Source organism: Medicago sativa, chromosome 4 (genome assembly GCF_051527215.1).
Source record: "Medicago sativa cultivar Bolivia chromosome 4, Bolivia_mono, whole genome shotgun sequence".
NCBI classification, from domain to species: Eukaryota; Viridiplantae; Streptophyta; class Magnoliopsida; order Fabales; family Fabaceae; genus Medicago; species Medicago sativa.
Genome location: NC_140752.1, coordinates 14,252,305 through 14,277,609, shown reverse-complemented (window position 1 = coordinate 14,277,609; position 25,305 = coordinate 14,252,305). Strand labels below are relative to the sequence as shown.

The 25,305-nt window shown below is 38.2% G+C and overlaps 1 long non-coding RNA gene across 1 annotated transcript; it reads left to right on the top strand.

Moving 5' to 3' along the window:
• The first annotated feature begins 1,920 nt into the window (after positions 1–1,920).
• Positions 1,921–23,679, top strand: LOC146926542 (uncharacterized). The gene is made up of 2 exons (XR_015034145.1): positions 1,921–2,615; positions 23,467–23,679. It is a non-coding gene; the product is annotated as an uncharacterized LOC146926542 (long non-coding RNA).
• The last annotated feature ends 1,626 nt before the right edge of the window (positions 23,680–25,305 follow it).

The window sequence follows — 25,305 nt, the reverse complement described above, 5'->3', positions numbered from 1 at the left end:
AATAGGTCGGAGACCATCAAAACTCATAGCCAGTAATCAAATTCATGTAATGAACTGTACTTATGCATTAATTTTTTTTTTTTTGAAGAATGTACTTATGCATTAGTTATTTGTGCTTTAGTCATGAGTAGCTAAGTTCTTTGAGATTAGGTCTTAGATGATTTTGTTCTGAGCTATTTGACATGTAATATGTATGCTCTACATCGGAATAATTGCAATTCTAGTTTATTAAGTACAATTTGTGCTTAATGTTTTTATGATTCTCATCAAAGGTTTAATTTCATATTTGATCCCTTATGTATTTTAGGTTTTAAGTTGGTCCCTTATGTTTTAAAAGTTTCAAGTTGGTCACTTATGTTTTAAATGTTTCAATTTGGTCCAAAACATTACTGACGTTGGAATAAGTTAGTCCCTTCCACGACATGATACTGAGTTTAATAAAACAAAAAATTTATAAAAAAATGTTTTAAAAATAATTTTCTAAATAATTTAAATTTCTTCTCCCATATTGTCAACCCAAATCTTTAAATAGTCAAGTGAAGTGGCGGAAGGGACTGACTTATTACAACATGAGTAACGTTTTGAACCAACTTGAAACTGTTAAAACATAAGGGACCAACTTGAAACTTTTAAAACATAAGGGACCAAACATGCAATTAAGCCCTGATCAAATATAAATTGATCTTATAGACCATATGATTGCTAACCACAACTTATGACTTAGACCTAATTGTATTGTTCAACGTAACGGACAATCTATGGATGGAACGTTGATAAGTTGTGATTTCTGAATTAACATGCAATCAAACCTTTATTAATTACGGGTTCACCTAAAGGATTAAGGAATTCTAATTAGGAAAGAGAGCTCCGAGTCAAGGGATTGACCTGAACTATTTAGTTAATTATCATAAATTAGAGAAGCAATTGTACGGTGTAGGTTCAAATTATCAGCTAGTAAAGAATGGATGATTTGAAAGACTCCTCTCTAAAAATATTTCAAAAACCAATTTTATTCTTCCGTTATTATTTATAATTGCAGCCAAACCAAATTGCCTAAAGCACCCTCTAATCATATCATTTGAGTTAATGTCATTGCTAAGTAGGAATTAAAATAGTCCATGTGGGTATGAATTATTTATTACTTGAATATAGTTTAGCACACTTACTAAATATTTTTTTTTTGAAGGATGCACACTTACTAAAATTGTATTAGCTCCAAAACTCAGTTTCTCTCTTTTCTTTTCTTCACGTATTTCTTTCTTCTTCTTCTTCTTCGTTTTTTTTTTCTTTTTCCTTTATTTATCAGTCGTTTGTGAGGTGCCTCGGCTTTGGTTGGATGTGATCAAATCACATTTGGTGGTCAAGTAGCCAACTAAGAATTACTCCTCATATATTGGCAAGTGTTATGACATAGCCTTCTTTAGATTTAGGCACTAAACGCATGTTTAATCTCTTATGTTTATTTTAAGTTTTAAGTTGGTCCCTTATGTTTTAAATTTTTTAAGTTGGTCCCATACGTTTTAAAGGTTTCAAGTTGCTCCAAAAGGTTACTCACATTGGAATCAGTTAGTCCTTTCCGCGACATGATATTGATTTTAATTAAACAATAAAATTTAAAAAATGTTTTCAGACTGATTTTCTAAATATACCTTTATGAGATAACTATATTTTGTATTGCTCTCAGTCTTCTTAACCACACAAAAATTGGTTTTTAATTATTCCTATTGCTACTTACACGAGACCAAAACCCACCAATCACATTTTTGTAGTCCTCTCTCTCTTTTCTTCTCCCACTTTCACGTACAGGGAGAGAGTTTTCTTCTGCTCCCAAGCCTACCACCACACCACCGTTTCACCACCTTTGATGGCCTATAACACCACCATTCGACCTCTTGTGGCTACCCCATCAATCACATTTTAAGGATTTTTATATGTATTTTCGGATTTTTGAATAAGCCACCAAATTAAGCATGTTGTGTTTGTGAAATTGATGATTTTAAGCTTCCTAGTAGCGCCTTACTGGATATATTAGACTAAGTTGTTATAAGAATACTAGTTAGTCCTATTTTATGATTGAAAATCAAGGTTTATATCAAATATAAAGTTGGAACCATTCTGTTGAATTGTTGTTAAGAAATGTTGACGAGGTTTAAGATTGGACAATATATATGTCAAATTCAGATTTGAAATTGAGATGATTTTAGTAATTTATGAATTAGAAAGATTGTGTTTCATTTTTAAAGAATGTTATGTTAAGTTGTTTTGATCAAAATGATGTGTTAAATAATTAGAAGTTCACTTCATTGATGTTAAACTTTTATTCTTGCTCAAATTTCATATTTGAATTGCAAAGGATCAACTTTCATTTGAAAACCTCATTGCCTTTTTACTAAATTGATATGTTAGTTGTTAATATTTATTTATGTTAGCCACTGATGTGATTTTATTGTTATTGTTGGTGTTGGTGTTGAACTGCTTTGTCGTGTACGTGTGATGTCTTTCCCTCTATTGGTCGTAATAAATCAGTTATGGGGCAGCTTGGAAACCCTCGGAATCGGAGCAATGAAGTAAGCGTTCTATAGCTGCTATGCGGGAGAATTCGGTAAAGTATTAAGGTGGGGGCTGATTAATCATTAAGGGGTTATTTTGGGAATCGAACTGTTTTGTGTGAATGTGTTTATCATATGTGGTTTGTTTGAAATATATGAATTGTTTTCTTTAAGTGTTTTGTGTCTTTATCCCTTATGTGTTGTTTATGATCCATTGCTTGTTTGGTTGTTAATTGAATTGTTTTGTGAATTGTTCTCGTGGTGTGATCAGTTGCTCTTGTGCATTAATTTCCATAAACAAGCTTTGATCACAAGAACCTTATTTGTGTTACGTAGTTAGGCTCTATGTATAGCCGGTAAAATTGAGTTGTATAAGTCATTAGAGACTTTTTGTGTGTGCATTTGTTTTCGGACATTGATCCGAAAGGGTTGGAATGAGGTTTAAAGTCGGTACCAATTGTTTTATCTTGGTTTTCGGGTGTCAAACATTGATTACGTTTGAACCTTTTTAACCGGTGATATCTTATTTTTTCTTGGGAAGGGAAAAAGTAAGCAAAACCCTTGAGAATCAAGGTCCGGGAGTTGTTTTCGCTACGGGAAGGTGTTAGGCACCCATAACGACTATAGTATCCTATAGGAACCGTCTTTACTTTCTACGCGCGCGCTTTATTTTTAAATGCTATTTTGAAAGTGTTTATTTAAACCTAAAGGTTTCTAAGTGAAGAATTGGAGGGAGAAGAATGTGTTTGAATTTTTATTTTAGTTGAATTGAAGGAATTTTGTTCCTTGCCTACGTACCCGTTTAAGGGATCAAATCCACCGTAGTTCTCTTCCAAAAATGTTTTTGTTTTTGTTGGTTGATTTTAAGTTTGAAAATTGGAATTTGAAGAATGAGAGAAAGAGGCCTCAAGGGCATGGGATTATGAAATTGTGAGGTTGAATTAGTCACTTGCAAAATGTGGTCCAAGTATTATTAAGATTCATTAAGATTTTTGTTTAAGAAAAGAAAAGGAAAATTCAATGGGATTTTGATCCCAAGGTTTATTAAGAAAAAAAATGTTTGAGTGAAGTTGTTCATATTTTTTTGGAAAATGATTTTTCTAAGTATAAAGCTTAAACATTCATCTAAACATACAATCTTAAACATACATCTAAACATGCATATTCTAACTATATACCTAAAGTGGTGTGTGTGCATGTGTCGGTGCTTGTGTCGGTGTACATCATTAGAGTCCATTGTCCTTTACATCATTGGCCTAGATACATTCTATGGTCTTGCAAGAATTTAAAAGCATAAAAGTAAAATATTACAAGAACTCCTAAGTCTTTACATTCTAATTTTTGCATGAATCCTAAAGTATAAGAAATAAGATGAATATGGGATGAAGTGGGAATGCTTATGAAATATATGAGACATGAAATGAAATGGTTAGTAACACATGGTAATATCAAAAGAAATAAAGCAAGGAGACACTATAACATAAAGCATAGAAATCAACACAAAACAAAGGCAAAATGAGTGCAAAACATGGCTAAAGTTTGCTCATAAAATGCAAGAGCCATATGACCTATAATTCTCCTATTCCATCACATTTTGAATGGGTTTAGAATCAGACTTTAGAATGGGAATTAAGGCAACATGATTAACTTGACATTTTTAAAGCAATCCTAGCATATTTACACTATTTATTTACACAAGTAACTTGTAAACTAAGTAACCTACCCAAAATTCACAATTATGCAGCAATATCAAACACAAACAGTGGCTAAAACTCCATAAAAGTAAATGGCATAGGTCATAAATGTTCATCAAGAAAGTGGAATTGGAGTCAAGCAAATTTCCATCAATCTATAGCACAAAATATCACAAAATAGCAAGAAAATTAACACCTTATTTTTTAACCAATTTTTTATATGTAAAAACTATCACAAAATGCTACAAAACTATCAAGAAGCCTATATGAATTTTTTTAGGAATTTTTTAAAGGTTTTTTGGACTAAAAAGTATAAGAAAATTACTAGTTTTATCAAGAATGGTAAAAAAGGCTACACATATTTTTTTTAAGTTTTATTATGCAACAAGGTTATAAGACATCAAGAAAGTTATCAAGAATTTGTGGAAATTTATTTGGAATTTCTTAAAGAAATTTTGACATGCAAGAGGTGTAAAAAGCATGCAACGTAGTGCAAACAGCAAGGAAATGAAGAAACAGACGAAATCCAGCAAAAAGAGACCCAGGCCCATGGTCTTTGATGGATCCTGGATCATCCAAGCACATCAGGAGCGTTGGATTGATCCAGGATGCCAAAACCCTAGATCTAACGGCTAATAACGCAGGACACATGATAAATTCAAGCAGACACATCAGAAGATTAGATCAGAACCACACACGTAATCTGGCAGCAAGATCAGCGGTTATAAAGGCGAGGGAGTAGGGGAGTATAGTGCACGCGCGCGCGTATGATCAGGAAGGGGTATATAAACGAAATGCAAAGGAATTCCACATAATTCACACCACTTTCTCTCTCTAAACTGAGTTTAGAGAGAGAGGCTCTGCGCAAGTCTTTCTTCTCCGACGGGATTCCGGCGAGAACTCAAGGAGGATTCCGGCGACGTCGCCGGAAAGTTTTTTTTTGGCCGTTTCAAATTTTTTTTACAGTTTTGGAAAGATCTCCTCGTGTTCTTGTCGAATCCACCATTATCTTTGAAGAAAAATTCGCATGGAATCGTGGATCTACATCTTGATTCGATACTAATTCCAAACAAACATACACTAGGTTTTGTGAAATGAAAAGAGGCAAGAATTACCTCTTTTGTGTGTTACGGCCTCGTTCCTTCTCTTGCTTGGATCTGCAGTTCGTCCTTCCTCTTCGTTCACCGTTTGCGAATTCGTTGAGCTTGCAATCGTAAAGGTTGCAGCGAACGTTTTCCAGTACCGTTCCTCTTTATCGTTTTGATTCTGATTTTTGGCTTTGATTTGAATCCGTTACGAACAGTGACGAATTCGAATTGAATCTTGTGATGTTGAGTTTTGGTGATGAGTTCGGCTTGAATTGTTGTTCTTGATTCTTTGATGGATTTGCTTCGGTTCAGTGATGAATCTGAACTGATGATGATGAATTCGTGAGAAACAGTGTTGGAATTGGAACTGGAATTGGTTATGGTGATTACGATTTCTGGAATTTTCTTGCAGGTGAAGATGAATATTCATGCGATATTCATCTTGTTCTTGAGCTTTTTGGTTCTTTGATCTGAAAAATGTGGAGAGAGAAAAAGAGACTTGTTTCTGCTGAGTTGTAAGAAAGTGAATGGTATCCCCTTGACTTTGACCATTGAGTCAGCTTTTATAGCTGATGTGTAACTGCCTGGACCAATATGAACATGACATGTGGCATAACTAACTCTTGGACAAATTAGGACCTGACACGTGGCACTGGACTATGACTTGGACAAAAATGGACTAAGATGCAAATTTTAGGAATTTTAGGACTTAAAAATAAAATGAACTAAAATTGGTAACCGGAAAATAACGTAAAGTGAAACGATTAAAATTTGACAAAACGGACTAAAACGAACCAATGGCTTAAATGAGGTACTTTAAAGTAACCTCTCTCTGCCGAAATTTCGTGTGAAATGACCAAAATGCCCCTAGGGCTAAAACGACTAAAAAAATGACTCAGATGCAATTTAAAAAATGGATTTTTAACAGGGAATTGAAACAAAAGTTTATTTAAACCAACTTGAAAGACTCAGAGGCAATTTTTTAAGATTTGAACAGAGTTTTGACACTTGAAAAGACTAAAATGCCCCCAGGGGCAAAACTGACTCAAAATGACTTCAAATGCAATTTTTGAGATGGATTTTGACATAGAATAAAACAGAGAGTTATTCAAACTCCTTGAAAGGACTCAAACAAAATTTTAAAAGACTGGAAGAAATTTTGACATAGGAAATGACTAAAATACCCTTGCATGTGAATTTTGCAAATAACATTGAAATAAAATGCAGAGAAAGATGTAATTGATCAGAGCCAGTTCAAATGGCTTGGAATACAAAAAAAGAAAAATTGAGTTAGTATTTTTAGGTCCAAAATTAGGGTATAACAGCTGCCCCTATTTAAGTTTCTTTGTCCGGAGAATCAAGAGACGGAGTCTTTGAGTTGACGGGACGAAGATACTTAAATATTAACATTTGCACTGCTTTTGGACATAAAAATACGCTTTCAGATTTTCAAAAATATGAATGCCATGCAATACTTTGATTATGAATGCAAGATAAACAACTGGAGTCCATGGAACATGTCATGTCACTGGGGATTCAGGTGGACATTGACAGGGTGGACAGACCAGGGGATAGAAAATAAGGTACAAGTTGTTCTTTGGATCGAACTAGTCACTTGACCAAGGCATACAAAACAAGAGATAGATGCAAGCTGTTCTTGGGATCAAACTTGGCACTTGACCTGAAACATAGACATATAGGCAGATACAAGCTGTTCTTTGGATCGAACTTGACACTTGATTGAAGATACAAACAGATAGGCAGACACAAACTGTTCTTTGGATCGAACTGGCTGTTTGGCTGGAGATATAGACAAAAGGGTTAATACAAACTGTTCTTTGGATCGAACTTGCCGTTGGATCATCACCACACCATGTAAGTAGGTGCAAACTGTTCTTTTAGATCGAACTTGCCGTTTGACTGATAACAAAGCATAAGCTGGGTACAAACTGTTCTTTGGATCGAACTTGTCGTTTGTCCGAAAGTATAGGTATATATGCGGGTACAAGCTGTTCTTTTTTGATCGAACTAGCCACTTGACCAGTAACAAGATATGAATTGAAAGTCTGGTTTAACAAGATACCGATTTGAGGGTAAATTGTCATTGACTTGATTTGAAGATAAGCATGACCATTTTTGTTGGCCCAAAATCAAATTGAGAGTGAATTGACGTTGATTTGAGTTGAAAGTTGACATTGAAAGAGAGATTGAGAATTGAGATTGATCAGAAACATAGACATAGACATTGGATTGGAGAGTTGAAATTGAATTGAATTGTAAATGAATTGAAAATTGGAATTGACATTGACATTGACATTGACATTGGATTGACATTGGAATTGACATTGCTTCGAATTTGAGATTGAATTGGATTGAAATTGACATTGCTTCGAATTTGACATTGAATTGAAATTGAGATTGCTTCGAATTTGACATTGAATTGAAATTGAGATTGCTTCGAATTTGACATTGAATTGAAATTGAGATTGCTTCTAATTTGACATTGAATTGAAATTGAGATTGAGAGAGTCGGGATTGCATCGAATTTGACAATTGAAATTGAATTTGACAGTTGGAATTGAAATTGAAATTGAAATTGAGTTTGACAGTTGAAACTTGGATTGAATTTGACAGTTGAGAGTTGGATATGCAACATGTATGTATGGTATAGCAGGATTATTGGATGTATGAGCACATAAAATGCATGATCATGCATGTATGAAATGCTTGAAATGCGTGATTGGTTGGCAGTTTGACAGAGAAGTTCACAAAGATAGACAAAACATTGGAAGGTTGGGCACGTAGTGGCTCGTGCTGCAACATATTCACAGGGGAAAACCTCTTTGGAGAGACCGTCGTTGAGAGACGTATCGAAACCATGGCTGAGGGCAATAAAACTTGTAGAGAAGGGAACCTTGGAAGATTCTTGGATACAGGTCGCCGTTGTTAGGCGTGTCAGTGTTGGGTAAACATTGGATGTTCGCATCTGTGGTCAATGCTTTCATATTCTTTTCATTTTCATTTTTTCAATCCCATTTTTGCCTGAACCGCCCTTTCGGGTTTTCGAATCACCGGGGAATAAATTTTCATTGCCCCATTTTTGCCTGAATTGCCTTCACAGGTTGTCAATCAGCGGGGTGCTCATTTTTGCCTAAGCCGCCCTTTCGGGTTTTCGACTTAGCGAGCTTTTCATTTGTATTTTTTTTCAATTTTTTTTCATTTTCATTCTGTTTTTTCATTCTTGCCATTGACCACAGATCATCCTGGGGAGTAACCTGCTTGTAACATGTATTGAAATAGACATTGACATTCATTCATTCATGCATGTTTCATTGAAATGTACCCTATTGCTCAGGTTTGCTTTCAAAATAGACAGAAAAAGATTTTTCAGTTTTCAAAAATGTTTGTTTCAGACATTGACATTATCAAAATGGAAAGGAAATATTTTGTATATAACATTGAGAGTAGAAAGAAAAATAGAGTTTCAAACAAAAGCATGGGCTCAAATTGATGTAGAAGAGTGAAAATTAGCCAAAGGCATAACTCCACGGATTTACAAAGCTTGGAAAATGGTAATTTTATTGGTTGGTGATACATTGAACACGATGACCGCTACATTTCATAGAAATTTTGAATTCACAAGTACGGAAGTCTCTGATGAAGACGATCGTTGACAGTTGTAAATGCCCCAAGGGGTGATGATGATTTGCCAGATATAGTTACTTGTCTTTTATTGTCAACCTCATTTTTGCATGAACCGCCCTTTCCGGTTTTCGGCTCATCGAGGCGCTCATTCTTGCCTGAGTTGCGTACAATCTCAGCGAGCTTTTTTATATTCATTTTTTTTTGTCCCTAACTTTTGCCTGGATCGCCCTTTCGGGTTTTCGATCCACCGGGAAGCGCATTTTTGCCTAGGCCGCCCTTTCGGGTTTTCGACCTACCACGCTGTTCTTTTCTTTCTAGACAAAGTATTTCTTGACTATATCGGCATTAACAGGATTTGGGAGTTCAACACCATCCATGTGTGTAAGAATCAAAGCACCACCAGAGAAAGCCTTCTTGACAACATAAGGACCTTCATAGTTAGGTGTCCACTTGCCCCTTGGGTCGGGTTGCTGACTTATCCTTCTTTTCAATACAAGTTCGCCTTCCTTGAATTCTCGGGGTCGGACTTTCTTGTCAAAAGCATTCTTCATTCGCACTTGGTACAACTGTCCATGAGCCATAGCATCCATACGTTTCTCTTCAATCAGATTCAACTGATCATACCGACTTTGACACCATTCAGCCTCAGTTAATTTTGCTTCCATGATTACTCGAAGAGATGGAATCTCCACTTCCAGAGGGAGAACTGCTTCCATACCATACACAAGAGAAAAAGGAGTTGCCCCGGTTGAACTGCGCACCGTAGTACGGTAACCATGCAAGGCAAAAGGTAGCATTTCATGCTAGTCTTTGTAAGTAGTGACCATCTTCTGAACAATCTTCTTGATATTCTTGTTAGCGGCCTCAACTGCACTGTTCATCTGAGGTCTATAAGGAGAAGAGTTGTGATGTTCAATTTTGAATTCTTCACATAAAGCTTGCATCATGCTATTCTTCAGATTGGAACCATTGTCAGTGATGATCTTGTTGGGAACACCATATCGACAGATGATGTTATTCCTGATAAACTTGACAACCACTTGCTTGGTCACATTTGCATAGGAGGCAGCCTCAACCCACTTGGTGAAATAGTCAATTGCCACTAGAATGAAACGATGTCCATTGGAAGCTTTCGGTTCAATTCTTCCGATCATGTCAATGCCCCACATAGAGAAAGGCCGCGGGGAAGATATAACATTGAGAGCATGTGGAGGTATATGAATCTTGTCAGCATAGATTTGACATTTGTGGCATCTTTTAGCATGTTTGTGGCAATCACGTTCCATAGTTATCCAGTAATAGCCGGCTCTTAATAGTTTTCTTGACATGGTGTGACCCGAAGCATGGGTCCCAAAGGTACCGTCATGTACATCATGCATCAACTTCTCAGCTTCTTGTTTGTCAACACATCTCAACAAGACCATATCATAGTTCCTCTTGTATAGGATTTCTCCGTCCAGAAGGAATTTACTAGCCCATCGTCTCAAGGTCTTTTTATCTCTGTTGGAAGCACCAGGTGGATATTCACGATTCTGCAAGAATTGTTTGATGTTGTAATACCAAGGCTTTTTATCATTCACATCTTCATCAGCTTGTCTGGCATATTTTCAATAGTAAACACATGAGCGGGTCTGTCAAGGCGCTGCACTTTGATCACGGGCACATCATTCCAATGGTTCACACGAAACATGGAAGACAGAGTGGCAAGAGCGTCAGCCATCTGATTTTCATCCCGGGGGATATGGTGCAGCTCAACCTTGGTAAAGTATGTCAACAGACGTCTTGCATAGTCACGGTATGGGATCAGCTTCTCATGATGAGTCTCCCATTCACCCTTTATCTGATTAAAAACAAGTGCAGAATCTCCATAGATGTCAAGGTGCTTAATTCTCAGATCGAGGGCTTCTTCAATGCCCAAGATGCATGCTTCATATTCGGCTATGTTGTTTGTGCATTCAAAAGTTATTCGGGCGGTGAAAGGGATGTGGTGCCCCTGTGGAGTTACAATGATGGCCCCAATTCCTTTACCATAGGCATTAACAGCACCATCAAATACCAACCCCCACTTGCTATTGGGGTCCGGCCCTTCATTGATCAGTGGTTCTTCACAGTCCTTTGCTTTCAGATACATGATCTCTTCATCAGGGAAATCGAACTTAATCGGCTGGTAATCATCAAGAGGTTGACAAGCAAGATGCTCAGCAAGGACACTTCCTTTGATTGCTTTCTGAGCTTTGTACACAATATCATATTCAGACAACAACATTTGCCAACGCGCAATCTTTCCAGTAACAGCAGGCTTTTCAAAGATGTACTTGATTGGATCCATTCGGGATATCAACCAAGTTGTATGATTCACCATATAATGACGCAGGCGTTTGGCAGCCCAAGCTAAAGCACAACAGGTCTTTTCAAGCATTGTATACCGAGTCTCACAGTCGGTGAACTTCTTGCTCAGATAGTAGATAGCGTGCTCTTTTTTACCAGTCTCGTCTTGTTGACCGAGAACACAACCCACTGAATTATCTAACACTGACAAATACATAATCAAAGGCCTTCCTTCCACTGGTGGGACGAGGATAGGTGGTTCCAACAGGTATTCTTTAATGCTATCAAAAGCTTCCTGACATTCATCATTCCATACAACAGGCTGATTCTTTCTGAGCAATTTGAAAATCGGTCCACAAGTAGTGGTCATGTGAGATATGAATCTTGAAATATAATTCAGACGTCCGAGGAAACCTCTGACTTGCTTTTCAGTTTGAGGGGCCGGCATTTCTCTAATGGCTCGGACTTTGTCGGGGTCAACTTCAATGCCTCTTTGACTGACAATGAAGCCTAGCAACTTTCCAGATCGTACACCGAATGTACACTTGTTAGGATTCAACCGCAGCTTGTACTTTCTCAGTCTTTCAAACATCTTTTTCAAATACACAACATGCTGCTCTTCATCACTCGATTTCACAATCATATCATCAACATATACTTCAATCTCTTTGTGAATCATATCATGAAACAGAGTGGTCATACCCCTTTGATAGGTAGCACCAGCGTTTATCAAGCCAAACGACATCACTTTATAACAGAACGTTCCCCACGGAGTGATGAAGGACGTCTTTTCTCTATCTTCAGGAGACATCCGTATCTGGTTATAGCCAGAGAAACCATCCATAAAGGAGAACACTTTGGATTGAGCAGTACTGTCAACAAGCACATCAATATGAGGCAACGGGAAATTATCTTTTGGACTGGCTTTGTTCAGATCTCTGTAATCAACACACATTCGAACTTTCCCATCTTTCTTTGGTACTGGTACGATGTTGGCAATCCACTCAGGGTATTCAGCTGTCATGAGGAAACCCGCATCAATTTGCTTCTGCACCTCAGCCTTGATCTTAAGAGCCATGTCTGGACGAGACCTTCTCAATTTCTGTTTGACAGGAGGACATTCAGGTCTTGTCGGTATTCGGTGTTCCACAATCTTGGGATCTAGACCCGGCATATCTTCATAGGACCATGCAAAGACATCTGGATAATCACGAAGAAGCTGAATAATCTTCCTTTTCACTTCTGGCTCAAGTGCAGCACCAATCTTGATCTCTCGCTTGTTCTCTTCAGTACCCAGGTTGATAAGCTCAATCTCTTCCTGGTGAGGCTGAATGGCTCTTCTTTCTTGCTCAAGCAGTCGAGTGATCTCATACGGTATCTCTTCATCATCATCCTCATCTTCAGCTTCATATACAGGGAATTCAAAATTTGGAGGAACAATAGGGTCACTGTGTTCAACGGGTTTATTATGGTTCAATCTGCATAATATGATTGGGATGATTTTAGAAAAAATGTTTTTTTTATGCAGATTTTTGAAATTAATAAGAAAATACAGATGTTTTGGTTTTTTCTGGCATTACCATTATTTCCAAGAAAAAGGCACTAAAAAGTAAAAAAACAAAGAGTCGTGAAAAAAGACGACAACTTTTATTGATAACGGCAATGCTGAAACAAACACGCCCTTACAATGATATCACTTTCGCCTTGGGCAGAGCGAGAGGATTGTTATTTTGAAAACAAAGAAAAACATGAGCAACAAGACACATTACATGGAAGCATGCATGACTAAAGGAACATCAATGGCCTCCCAATTTCTCACAGTGCCTCCTGGTACCACAAATGTAGGCACGTAACTACTTTCAGCAGCATCTTCGGCAATAGCATTAATGAACCCAACACTGTAGAAAGTTCTTGTTGAAACAGCAGATGTTGGGGAGAATCCAAGGCCCTCTTTACGCTTGTTTTCCAGAATCTGAATCACTTTGCCCCAGCCAGCAGCTTGCCCTGCTTGAACAGCCTTCTGGGCGTCCTTCAGTGAAGCCATAGCAGTACCAGCCCTTCGGGGTTCCGCACCCTCAACGGTCAAGCCTTGAAACAACGTCCCTTCAGCGGACCCTGCTTCAACACAAGAGAAAGATGACACTTGGCTAACCAGATATGCTTCTTCACCATGCACAGTGACAATCTTACCGCCCCAGCATCGTAGAGGTGACTGCCCCAGCATCGTGAATCCACGGTCTTCCGAGGAGACAACTGTAAGAAGCATTGATGTCCATGACCTGGAAAGTAATCTGAAATGTCTTGGTACCAATGGTAATTGGCAAGTCTACTTCCCCAAGAACATCTTTGCGAGATCCGTCGAAAGCTTTAACCAAATAGCTGCTTCCCCTCAGAGAAATCCCATGATGGCTCAATTGTCTTAGTGTAGATTCCGGCATTACATTCAAGGATGATCCAGTGTCCACCAACACATTGGATATCATGTCAGACTTGCAATGCACGGAGATGTGCAGGGCCAAATTGTGGTGTTTCCCTGCTTCGGGGAGTTCATCGTCACCAAATCCCAAGTTGTTGAAGGCAGTAATATTACTCACTATCCCATCAAACTGATCCACAGAGACTTCATGATCAACATAAGCCTGCTCCAGTATCTTCATCAACACCTTCCTGTGAGCTTCTGAGCTCATGAGCAGAGACAAGATGGATATCTTTGATGGAGTTTGCAGCAGCTGGTCAACAATTTTATAATCGCTCTTCTTAATAAGCCTCAGAATTTCATCCAGATTAGACTCGTCAATAGATTGGCCTGTTGGGCCGGTGTTCTTGTCAATAGGAGGAGCAACTGGTGGAGTTACTGTGGCAATAGGTGTGACCACCTTCTTTTGAAACAAGGGTGGGCGGACTTTTCCGCTTCTTAGGGCTGTAATTTCTCCTGCAACGTTATCAACTGTAGCTGGGGATATCAGAGGCACCTCCACTCCATTCTCAATCATGGTTGCATTGTATTTGTAAGGAATTGCTTTTGTAGAGGTATACGATACCGGACTAGGTAACCTGATCACCAAAGGCTCAACATTCCTTGTCTTAGATACACTTTCAGCGGGAGAGTCATGAAACACTGGCACAATCACACATACATCACTGACAATCAAGTGTTTGCCATCCATCAGACTCTGGATATCATCTTTCACCACACAACAGCCCATAGGATTTTGGAGACATTCTGAACAAGAAGCATGATCATGATTGAACAAAGAAGCCTGGCAAAGTTTGGTATGTAGCGGTACCAAGGGAGTAACGACATTGCGGACATCCAGCATGGGATCATCTTGAGGAACGGGGATTCCTTCGAAAGCCTCGATCATGTTGACAGCAGCATGGTTTGGAAGTGGATTGTCAAGAACATGAGGAACACTTTTCTCAAAGGTCAACCTTCCTTTTTCTATCAGATCTTTCACAATATATTTCAAAGCATAGCAACCTTCGGTATCATGGCCTTGAGCACCCTGATGGAATTCACATGTAAGATCATGTCGGAACCTGGGAGGCAATGGATTAGGCGGAGGTTTGCCTGGTCTAGTGACGCAGTGTCCCTTAGCAAGTAAAGTTGGGAGCAGCTCAGCATACCGCATAGGTATTGGTGGGAAAGAAGGTTTGGGTCGGGGACCCTGTTGTTGCTGCCGTTGCTGTTGAGCAGGAGGCTGTTGTTGTACTTGCTGAGTGATGGCATTGACGGGCACTGGTGGTTGACCCGGTGGCAGAGGATATTGCTGGTAGAATGGTGGGAAGAAAGGATGTTGAGAGTATTGCATGTATTGGTAAGGCAGAGGTAATTGAGTAGCAGCTGCGGATGGGTTGCCAGATACCATCCCTACTTCAGATTCTTTCCTCTTATGGTGGCCATTACCATACTTCTTTGGTGCACTGGTTGAAGATTCACCCTTTTCAAGAACAATAATGCCCTCTCTGACAGCCTCCTCTAGACGAGTTCCCATAGTGACCATGTCGGAGAAGTTGTTTGGAGCAGAGACTATCATTCTTTCTTTATATTCTTTCTTCAGAGTCTTCAGGAATGTCTGTGTCAATTCTTCCTCATCAAGTCGAGGGGAGACACGGGCAGCTGCCCCTCTCCATCTCTGGGCATACTCACGGAATGTTTCATCTGACTTCTGAGACAGAGCCTTAAGAGAGTCCCTATTCGGCTTCAGGCGGGTATTGAATTCATAATGACTTTCAAAAGCAGCAGCGAGTTCCTCAAAAGTATGGATGTTGTCTTTGCTCAAACTAGTGTACCAATCTGCTGCATCATCTGTCAAGCTACTCTGGAAGCAGTGGATCATTAGTGCATCATTATCTGCGTAGTTAGCCATCTTTCGGACATACCGGATGACATGGTTGTGTGGACAAGAAGTTCCATTGTATTTGTCAAATTCTGGCTCTTTGAATTTCTTAGGAACCTCAAATCGGGATACCAAGCATAGATCACGAGCTTTAGCAGGAACACCATTGTTTCCCCGGCTAGCCTTGACCTCACGGAGTTCTCCAGCCAACTCCCTTAACTGTCTTTTCAGAGCTTCCATTGCGGGATCTTGTCCACGCGGAGTACCGACATCAATCACCTGTTGCACAGTGTGTACAATAGGGTCGGTAACAACAGTGGTTACCTGAGGCATAGCAGTGGATACGGGAATCTGTCCTTGACCAGCAAAACCAGAGACACCAGCAGCAGTATTAGGAGAATAGTAAGCTGAGAGACCATAAGGACGCCCATTGGGCATAACAAACCGAGCATCGGTAGCCACAGTAGACAGTGGGATAGATGGAATTGCTTCAGTAGAAACTGGGACAGATGTGGCTGGTTGTTCTTGTGCAGCCAGCAAAGCAGACATAGTGTCATGAGCCTTAGCCAAGTCTTCTTTCATAGCAGCCAATTCGGCACGGAGCTGAGCATTTTCTTCTTCAAAGTTAGCCATAATCCTTCTCTTGTGAAATCTAGTTTGATGAACTCTATCTGGTTGATAAACTTTGCGAACACGAGCCACTTTTCAGACTGCGGCGGACAAAACCAGGAGGCAATGAGCACGAGAGAAGTTTTTTGTGACCAATGAATGCATATGATGCATGAAATGTACTAATGCATATGCAAAAAGACTCTTTTTATGTGTTATCGAAGGGTTTTAGACAAACTAGAAATTTGTAAACATTACTAAACAACAATTAACATAAACGGGAAACAAACAATCAACATATAGTTTTACAAGACGATTCCCTTTGAAATGCTAAGCCAAGGGATAGACTTTGATATGTAAAACAACATAAACAACTGGAAATAACAACAGGAAGAAGAACTCCTCAAGCATAGGAAGTGGAAGTATCATCCTCAGACTCAGACTCATAGCTGCAGTATCGTGCATAGAAGTCACGGGCACCCCTAGCCCTCTTGGAGTCCCTCATAAGCAACCTATCTTTCTCTTCAATCTCTCTCTTAGCCTTAGCTAACTCTTTCTTCAGTGTCAAGACCTCATGAGTCTTCTGCTCATCCTTTTCATCCAAAGTCATGATCAAGTTCTCAGCCTCATAGTATCTAGCCCTCCACTGATGCTTCTCTCGACTCTCCATAGCTAGATGCTCCTGATACATCTCCTGAGTAGGTGGGAGTAGTGGCAATGGCATGGTAGGAATAGACGCAGACACATATCTCATAGAGGGGTAAGGCATACCAATCTCCACAGCTTGGTTTATCACCCACTGCGTATAGGCCTCATGAGCAACACCGGACCTTACACCCATATGCTTCACCTCTTTCTTCCGAAGCTTAGACCAAGCTTCTATGAAATCCTCTTTTATTCCCGTGGGAGCATTGGAGTAGTGAAAGAAGTAAGGAGCCGTAGCAAGATTGATGGGCTTATCTTTCATCGGAAAACCAAATTGTCGCAAAGCAAGCTCCGGGTTGTAGTTGATTCCACCTCGGGTACCAAGAAGAGGTACATTAAGAAACTTCCCACCACCAAAGATGATTTCCTTAACCCTAGAAGCGGGAGTGAGCCAAACCACTTCATTAGGAGTGAGAGCCATCATCCTCTGTGAAATAGACCAATTCTCTGGATTGTCATGGAAAGACTCCGGAAGGTGCGAAATAAACCACCTATAGAGGAGAGGCACACAACAAAGAATGTATCCACGACCCTTGCCGGAACGATCATGAATAGCATGGTATGTGTCAGCTAGCAAGGTAGGAACCGGATTCTTGGAGTGGAAGATCATAATAGCATTCATGTCCACGAAGTCATCAAGATTCGGAAAGAGAATAAGCCCATAGATGAGAAGTGCAAGAATAGCCTCGAGAGTGTCCTGACAAGTGGTATTGAGGTTGGCTTTCTCAAGTAGATACTTTGAAGTGAACCCTCGGATACGTGCCTTAGTGACAAGATTCTTGGAGACATCGGTGGTCTTAAGATAGAGATCTTTGGCAATAACCAATGGAGTAAGAGGATGATCAAGTCCTGAGAAAGGTACCCCCTTAGCAATAGATAGACCCATCAAATGAGAATAAGCCTCTAGAGTAAGCACCAGCTGAAAGTCCGGAAAAGTGAAGCACCGATAGTCCCGATCATATAATTGCACTAGAGTGTGCACAAGCTTCTCATCCACATTAGTCTGGAGAATAGTAAGTAAAGCCCCGTAACGACGTCGGAAACCAGTCGGATCCTCAATCTTGAGTGCCAAATCTCTCAAACTAGCCAAATCCACTTCCTTGAACTTGTAGGAATTAGTCTTCTTCATTCCTACAATGTTTACAAATTCAACTTGTCTAAGCCCTTCGATAACAATGCATGAAAAAAGTTTATGCATGTATGCATGTATGCATGAATGCATGATTATGTTCAAGTTCGGAGAAAACATGATGGGTTGAGGTTCAAAGTCGAGGAGTCACGGGTGGACACGGCGTCCGGTGAATCTAGGGCTTTAGGATAATATTAACCGGGTTCTAAAAAAGTTCCCAAGTTGCAACCTCTCCGACGTATATCACGGTGTCACGAGACAAACACTCGCTCCATGATTATCCGCGGAAGGTCTAACTTGAGTGTAGTATCGCGTGACGATTAAAACTCGAGACAACACTCGGTCTAGCCTCCGCACTACGTCCTAGAAAATGGCCATGGATGGGTTTGGTTATCTACGGTTCATAGCGTCATAGAACAATTAGAAGTAAAGTGCCTAAACGCGACAACACGCGCCGACAACATCACCCCCAAAATGCCTCAGCTATGTGGGATTGATCGCATAATCCAAAACACGGGGCAACCCCCGGAATGAATTGTCGATTATATCCCTCCTAAATCCTAAGTTCACTCAGCCCGGGTGCAGGACTTTTGATATTCTCACCCCACACGTTTGTAAGAAATTAAACATTTATTCACATAGGAAAGCAAGTAAAAGAAACAAGTAAAAAGAGCGCAAGCGTGGGAATAAAGACTAGGCGTAACTCTCGAATCTCCCCAGCGGAGTCGCCAGCTGTTTTATCTTGGTTTTCGGGTGTCAAACATTGATTACGTTTGAACCTTTTTAACCGGTGATATCTTATTTTTTCTTGGGAAGGGAAAAAGTAAGCAAAACCCTTGAGAATCGAGGTCCGGGAGTTGTTTTCGCTACGGGAAGGTGTTAGGCACCCATAACGACTATAGTATCCTATAGGAACCGTCTTTACTTTCTACGCGCGCGCTTTATTTTTAAATGCTATTTTGAAAGTGTTTATTTAAACCTAAAGGTTTCTAAGTGAAGAATTGGAGGGAGAAGAATGTGTTTGAATTTTTATTTTAGTTGAATTGAAGGAATTTTGTTCCTTGCCTACGTACCCGTTTAAGGGATCAAATCCACCGTAGTTCTCTTCCAAAAATGTTTTTGTTTTTGTTGGTTGATTTTAAGTTTGAAAATTGGAATTTGAAGAATGAGAGAAAGAGGCCTCAAGGGCATGGGATTATGAAATTGTGAGGTTGAATTAGTCACTTGCAAAATGTGGTCTAAGTATTATTAAGATTCATTAAGATTTTTGTTTAAGAAAAGAAAAGGAAAATTCAATGGGATTTTGATCCCAAGGTTTATTAAGAAAAAAAAATGTTTGAGTGAAGTTGTTCATATTTTTTTGGAAAATGATTTTTCTAAGTATAAAGCCTAAACATTCATCTAAACATACAATCTTAAACATACATCTAAACATGCATATTCTAACTATATACCTAAAGTGGTGTGTGTGCATGTGTCGGTGCTTGTGTCGGTGTACATCATTAGAGTCCATTGTCCTTTACATCATTGGCCTAGATACATTCTATGGTCTTGCAAGAATTTAAAAGCATAAAAGTAAAATATTACAAGAACTCCTAAGTCTTTACATTCTAATTTTTGCATGAATCCTAAAGTATAAGAAATAAGATGAATATGGGATGAAGTGGGAATGCTTATGAAATATATGAGACATGAAATGAAATGGTTAGTAACACATGGTAATATCAAAAGAAATAAAGCAAGGAGACACTATAACATAAAGCATAGAAATCAACACAAAACAAAGGCAAAATGAGTGCAAAACATGGCTAAAGTTTGCTCATAAAATGCAAGAGCCATATGACCTATAATTCTCCTATTCCATCACATTTTGAATGGGTTTAGAATCAGACTTTAGAATGGGAATTAAGGCAACATGATTAACTTGACATTTTTAAAGCAATCCTAGCATATTTACACTATTTATTTACACAAGTAACTTGTAAACTAAGTAACCTACCCAAAATTCACAATTATGCAGCAATATCAAACACAAACAGTGGCTAAAACTCCATAAAAGTAAATGGCATAGGTCATAAATGTTCATCAAGAAAGTGGAATTGGAGTCAAGCAAATTTCCATCAATCTATAGCACAAAATATCACAAAATAGCAAGAAAATTAACACCTTATTTTTTAACCAATTTTTTATATGTAAAAACTATCACAAAATGCTACAAAACTATCAAGAAGCCTATATGAATTTTTTTAGGAATTTTTTAAAGGTTTTTTGGACTAAAAAGTATAAGAAAATTACTAGTTTTATCAAGAATGGTAAAAAAGGCTACACATATTTTTTTTAAGTTTTATTATGCAACAAGGTTATAAGACATCAAGAAAGTTATCAAGAATTTGTGGAAATTTATTTGGAATTTCTTAAAGAAATTTTGACATGCAAGAGGTGTAAAAAGCATGCAACGTAGTGCAAACAGCAAGGAAATGAAGAAACAGACGAAATCCAGCAAAAAGAGACCCAGGCCCATGGTCTTTGATGGATCCTGGATCATCCAAGCACATCAGGAGCGTTGGATTGATCCAGGATGCCAAAACCCTAGATCTAACGGCTAATAACGCAGGACACATGATAAATTCAAGCAGACACATCAGAAGATTAGATCAGAACCACACACGTAATCTGGCAGCAAGATCAGCGGTTATAAAGGCGAGGGAGTAGGGGAGTATAGCGCACGCGCGCGCGTATGATCAGGAAGGGGTATATAAACGAAATGCAAAGGAATTCCACATAATTCACACCACTTTCTCTCTCTAAACTGAGTTTAGAGAGAGAGGCTCTGCGCAAGTCTTTCTTCTCCGACGGGATTCCGGCGAGAACTCAAAGAGGATTCCGGCGACGTCGCCGGAAAGTTTTTTTTTTGGCCGTTTCAATATTTTTTTACAGTTTTGGAAAGATCTCCTTGTGTTCTTGTCGAATCCACCATTATCTTTGAAGAAAAATTCGCATGGAATCGTGGATCTACATCTTGATTCGATACTAATTCCAAACAAACATACACTAGGTTTTGTGAAATGAAAAGAGGCAAGAATTACCTCTTTTGTGTGTTACGGCCTCGTTCCTTCTCTTGCTTGGATCTGCAGTTCGTCCTTCCTCTTCGTTCACCCTTTGCGAATTCGTTGAGCTTGCAATCGTAAAGGTTGCAGCGAACGTTTTCCAGTACCGTTCCTCTTTATCGTTTTGATTCTGATTTTTGGCTTTGATTTGAATCTGTTACGAACAGTGACGAATTCGAATTGAATCTTGTGATGTTGAGTTTTGGTGATGAGTTCGGCTTGAATTGTTGTTCTTGATTCTTTGATGGATTTGCTTCGGTTCAGTGATGAATCTGAACTGATGATGATGAATTCGTGAGAAACAGTGTTGGAATTGGAACTGGAATTGGTTATGGTGATTACGATTTCTGGAATTTTCTTGCAGGTGAAGATGAATATTCATGCGATATTCATCTTGTTCTTGAGCTTTTTGGTTCTTTGATCTGAAAAATGTGGAGAGAGAAAAAGAGACTTGTTTCTGCTGAGTTGTAAGAAAGTGAATGGTATCCCCTTGACTTTGACCATTGAGTCAGCTTTTATAGCTGATGTGTAACTGCCTGGACCAATATGAACATGACATGTGGCATAACTAACTCTTGGACAAATTAGGACCTGACACGTGGCACTGGACTATGACTTGGACAAAAATGGACTAAGATGCAAATTTTAGGAATTTTAGGACTTAAAAATAAAATGAACTAAAATTGGTAACCGGAAAATAACGTAAAGTGAAACGATTAAAATTTGACAAAACGGACTAAAACGAACCAATGGCTTAAATGAGGTACTTTAAAGTAACCTCTCTCTGCCGAAATTTCATGTGAAATGACCAAAATGCCCCTAGGGCTAAAACGACTAAAAAAATGACTCAGATGCAATTTAAAAAATGGATTTTTAACAGGGAATTGAAACAAAAGTTTATTTAAACCAACTTGAAAGACTCAGAGGCAATTTTTTAAGATTTGAACAGAGTTTTGACACTTGAAAAGACTAAAATGCCCCCAGGGGCAAAACTGACTCAAAATGACTTCAAATGCAATTTTTGAGATGGATTTTGACATAGAATGAAACAGAGACTTATTCAAACTCCTTGAAAGGACTCAAACAAAATTTTAAAAGACTGGAAGAAATTTTGACATAGGAAATGACTAAAATACCCTTGCATGTGAATTTTGCAAATAACATTGAAATAAAATGCAGAGAAAGATGTAATTGATCAGAGCCAGTTCAAATGGCTTGGAATACAAAAAAAGAAAAATTGAGTTAGTATTTTTAGGTCCAAAATTAGGGTATAACACCAATTGTATTTTTTTTATTGGATCCGAATAAGTTTGATCCAAGGACGTGTTCCTTTATATATTTATAAGTTGTCGGTAAATTGGGTGTTGGATAAAATACATAAATAAGTCCTTATGATTGAAGTCAAGCTATTCATCATTTTACAATTTAAATTGAGTTTTCAAATTAGTAGTAAGTGAGGTTATGATTTAAAATGGATTATTAATTAGGGTCCAGTGAGATTGTAGACTATGTCAAATAATTAGAGTTGACTTAGTTGGGTTATGAGCTTAGATAATTTAATAATGAAACTTGATTTTGATACAACTACGTATCGGGTCTAACTAATGTGAGGTTTAAGTCTCTTTGAGAAACAAAATTTTTTAGGCATATGTTAAATTGTCCATACCCAATTGACTGTATCATAATTCTATTTTAAAATTGGCACCGTTACTACTCAGGAACTTATGTTTCCTTGTTTTTCCGTTGGACAACAATTCCAACTAAATCATAGTCGTTGTCGTTTGATGATTTGGATCGCCTTTTTAGGAGATTAGCAAAGTGAGGGCCATGGGGGGTTAGATATGAGTGGGGCTTGTACCAATGGCTCAATGATTAGCTACATTGATCGCCGGTAATCCCACTAGCCAACATATCTACTCTGACACTCCACTGAACTAATTCGAGATCAATGCAGAGCACTCTAATGAGAATTCCGAGGAGTACCATGATGGTTACTGCCGTTTGAGGTTTCGTTAGTTATGAGTTGCGCGACTTGATTGCCATATCGACAAACTTTGACAACATTAGTCTCCATGGAGCAGTGTTAGGATTAAGGGTCATCATGCATTGAGTCAACTATTTTATTAAATTATATTACCTATTTTCGACTATCATGTGGGTCGTGTAATAAATATTTTTGTGTGAATTCCCATATCTACTGATATTACTTGATGCGTAATCTGACCCCGTATTCTTTTTCTCCTTCTGCTTGTCTTCCTGATTTTGTTAGTAGTTACCTTTGAGGATTGCACACGGGTCCAAGCTGAGACTAGGTTGATTGTTGATGGAAAATGAAGATCTGATATTTTCTTGTATTAGATTGTTGATTTTGTATTTGGTTATTTGTATATTTATGGGCACTTTCATTTTTATTGGAGTTCAAAACTGTGATGTACTAATATGTAATATCTCCTTTTATTTTGAAAGTTTTACATACTTCATAAAAGTCGTACCTATTTATCTTATTTCCATGACTGGCAATATCTTGTAAGACCAGTAGAGCGTTCTATTTAGCTCTTGTTTATGAAAAATCAAAACTGCTATCAGGTACAACTTTGGCTTCATACAAAGGTTGAATTTTTAAAATAAGTCATGCCGAAATTTTTACAAAAATCCATAAGAAAAATGATTTTTATTTAATTAATTTAAGTTAATTAAAGGAGGTGTTACAATAAATACCGCATTCCTCATTCATAATTTTTCGTTTAGTACCGGAGCAGTTCAAGAAGAAGGCGATTTTGTGAAACAAGGAGGAGTTATATCTTCTCCTATCTTTTCTAGCATATGTTTTTATCTTTTTGTATTTTGTCTTAGTTATCATGTGTAACTATATACTTATAGGCTAGAGTTCTAAATAAACCTCAATTTGTTTTGTTGGATAATTATTTAATTTAATGTCGTTTATTTTAGAATATTTTATGTTCGCTATTAAGTTTTATTAGGAATAGTTTATTCTGACGAAGGGCAACCCTAGATTAGGTACTTAGGTTGTGACATGGCCTAATATTGATATTACTATTATGATGTTTATATCTTGATATTTATATCTTGTATATTAATATCTACCTATCTAGGAAGTAAATGATTAATAACTAGACGAAAGTTACCGAGAGCGAGTTGAACCTAGTAGTAAGTACTTAGGAGGTGCAGTTAGCCATCGGTGGGAAAGGCCTAATTAGGTACCCATTGGATGATGCCCATTGGGTCAGGTGGTGCCCTATCTATTTAGGGAACTCCCAACGGCTTTATCACTTCTCTAGTCTCCAAGAGATAAATAAACACGACATTTAGATTACGTATTATCCAACAATAAATATATAGACGGGATTCGAAGAATCCTGACTGCTGCTTACTTTTCTGCAACCAAAAACACGTAAATTCGCTCTGTTGCAAACAGATAAAAATTGCAACTCACTTTTATACCGTCAAACTTACAAAAATAAGTAACTAGAATTGTTCGGACGAATGAACAATCCATGTGGATATGATACTCTACTTACTAACTTTGTTACTTGATGAAAACTAATGGTTTACTTGCCATTTAGTCAATTGCAACTAATCAGACAGCAATTACATCAGTGAAAAGGGCATAATATTCATATTACTATTATGTGTACAGTCTGAAAATGATAACCAAAAGAAACCACAAGATGAGAAAAAATCCAGGTTTTGAAGAAATTAAGCACTTTTAAGCACTCATTGTTCACTTAATAACATCATGATTGACGATCAGAGGCTGAGCCACATAGTGTTCAGGTTGTTCAAGTGAACCCCCTCATTTCTTAAATTTGCATTCAAGATGTTAGGCTTATTCCATGCTGAACCCCCTCAAATCTAAACATTGCACCACACTTGCACCTTTCTCACCCTGTGGTTGCTACTAGTTAGTACGCTGTTGTGACAAAGCTCACTCACATTGCAGCAGCGCATTGTCCAATGACAATGACATGTTACAGCTAGTTATATAATTAATTAGTTCATAGGTTGCAACTCAAAATAAAAAATTGCTCACAAATTTACTTGTGGGAAATTAAACAAAAGAATTGCAACTGAGCCAAAGTCACCATCTGAA